Genomic DNA, 3,412 nt, shown 5'->3' on the forward strand with positions numbered 1-3,412 from the left:
TCTAGAATATTAGAAGCTTTGCTTAAATCATTATTAAAGATTAAAAATAAAACTGGTCCTAATATAGATCCTTGAGGAACGCCGTATGTAATTGACATATTGTTAGTTTTTTCATTTCCGAATGAAATATATTTTTTGCTATTAGATAAGTAGCTTTTAAACCACGCTATATTTATATTTTTGATTCCGTAGTTTTCTAATTTTTAAATTAAAATACTATGATCAACAGTGTCGAACGCTTACTAAGATCTATAAAAACACCTAAAGTGAACTGATCTTAAAAATGTTGAAAAATAATCTGAATGATAGAAATATTTGCATGATCAGTAGAACGCCCCGTTTTAAAGCCAAATTTTTTGTTATAAAGAATATTAGTTTTTTCTAAAAATAAGTATAATTTGTTATGCATGATGCGTTCTAGTATTTTCGAGAAGAATGGAAATAAGTCTTTAGTTAGAAATATTAGTATCATCTCCAGACTTAAAAACTAGTATTACCCTTGAAATTTTAAGTTTTTTGGAAAGACGATATATGTTTAAACGATAGATTAAATATATGCAATATAACTACTTTAATATAGAAAATACATTTAACTACAACATTACTACTATTATTATCAAATCCTTGTGCTTAGTTTAATTTTAATGAACTCGCAGAAAATTTGAAATTTGTTTGATTTAAGGTTCCGAAATAGGATTAAGGGGACCACTTCCCATTTTTTGTGTAAAAAAAAATTTTAACAACATAATTTTTATATCAGACATCACCAAATAAGAGGTTGTGCGATTTAGTAGCATGAAAAAAGTTTTTCAATATATATATATATATATATATATATATATATATATATATATATATATATATATTTATATATATATTTAAATATATGTATACATTTATATGTATATATATATATATATATATATATATATATATATATATATATATATATATATATATACATATATACATATATACATATATATATATATATATATATATATATATATATATATATATATATATATATATATATATATATATATATATATATATATATATATATATATATATATATATATATATATATATATATATATATATATGTATATATGTATATATATATATATGTATATATTTATATATATATATATATATATATATATATATATATATATATATATATATATATATATATATATATATATATATATATATATATATATATATATATATATATATATATATATATATATATATATATATATATATATATCCACACACACACATATATATATATGTATATATATATATATATATATATATATATATATATATATATATATATATATATATATATATATATATATATATATATATATATATATATATATATATATATGTATATAAATAAAGCCACACACACATTATTAGTCTAACTAAACTAACTGGAACTAAGAAACTAGAGATAAGAAAAAAGTAAAATAAATGCTAGTACCGACTGAAAAAAGCCATGTTTAAGTCTATTTAAAATTATTCAATTAGAGTTAGAAACCTCATCACATTAATTTCAGAGACGTTTTGCTTAAAGGAGAAGCTGAAGTGTGCAGGCATTTCTCTGCTCTGATGAACTTAAAAATGTTAAAAAGTATACTAAAGCAAGCAACTTTATATCATTTTCTAGCTGATAATATGAAATACCATTAACTATAGTAATTGGGTTTTATCTTTAGAGTAACAAAATCTTTACTATCTTCTTGCTTTGGGATAAAACAATCCATTTCAGAAGTTGCAGAAGACTGACTATGAGACTGCACTGGACATTTGTTATTTAAAAATTTCATTTCTTGTTGAATCAGTCCATCGATTTTTTTATTTGCGAATATTTAGCCTATGTGTAGCCTTAATTGCATTTGAGACTGAAAAATTAATTTTTGTTTTAAATCTTTAATTTACCAACAAAGTCTTTCGACGAAAACTAAGAGCGAAGAACGTATATTGGGTGGTATATCAGAATTTTGTAAATTTTGAACGATTCAGAGCAATTGATTCAATTGTTATAAACTTTCTAGAAAAGTGATTGGTTATAAAAAACAATCTTTATCTTTCTTTTTTTTTGCGGAGGGTTTGTCGCAACTGTCGCAAATTGTCATTTTATTAAATAGAGATTGTTCTAAACCGTTTTTTAACCATTAATTAATGATTTAGAGTACAATGCATCACTTGCTACAAAGTGATCGGAATTATTTGTAAAATTGTACAAACTAGATTGGTTAAAGCGTAAATTATTTTTTTAACCAATCGCAATTGTATTTAGTGAAGAACAATTGCATTAGTTGCTCCAAAATGCAGGAAATTTGGTCTAAGTAACGAATAAGTCTCTATAGAAGATTGAGTTTAGATTTAATAACTTTTTTCGAGTTTAAAACAAGTATTTCATTTGTTTTGAATATCAGAATCTACTTTAATTTTGATTAAGAAAAATAAAAATAAGAAACACTTAAATTTAGCTGTGAATAAAGACTGATGGATGCGCATCAGGGGCGACCCCCTAAATCCGCCCTAGTTAAAAAAGTGTTATATTGACATTTTATAAAAATAAAATCTAAATCTAACTTCCTAAATCTGCTTGTTCATATAAAAAAAAACAAATTGTGTTGGTAAAATATTTAACATACGGTAACCGATATAAATTTTTTTTTTTTTCAATATTTCTAAAAATTTTAAAAAACGTATTTTAACCATAAAGAAGATCTTGTCAGTTTACATGCGTAATAATATATATAGAAACGGATCAATTCATACGTAATATTAAATCGGCACTTTCGTATTTTCTAAATTTACGCATCTTAAGTATTATTTTGCTTGAATACGCATTTAGTTCTTAACATTTTGTTTTGGAATATATATACAAGTTGTGAAATATATATACATATAAATATATATATATATATATATATATATATATATATATATATATATATATATATATATATATATATATATATATATATATATATATATATATATATATATATATATATATATATATATATATATATATATATATATATATATATATATATATATATATATATGTTTATATGTATATATATTTCACAACTTCTTAAACTAAAAATAAATCTTTTTTTCGACTAATTGTGAATATTTGTACTTTTAAATAACCCTTGCTAACAGAGATTTTGTTTTGGAACCAAAATTAGTCTTGCTTATGTATTTACACCTGGTGAATTCAAAAATGAAACTAAAAAATAAAAGCAAATATTTTCTCTCAATGGTAGAAATTTTAATTTTTTTTTTTTTAAAAAATTTTTTTTATTTTAGACTATCAAGGTTTTATTCATGTTTAAAACTTGCGATATTAGTTAGGTGTGTTTGCTAATATTTCTGG

This window comes from Hydra vulgaris, chromosome 08 (genome assembly GCF_038396675.1).
Source record: "Hydra vulgaris chromosome 08, alternate assembly HydraT2T_AEP".
Taxonomy (NCBI): domain Eukaryota; kingdom Metazoa; phylum Cnidaria; class Hydrozoa; order Anthoathecata; family Hydridae; genus Hydra; species Hydra vulgaris.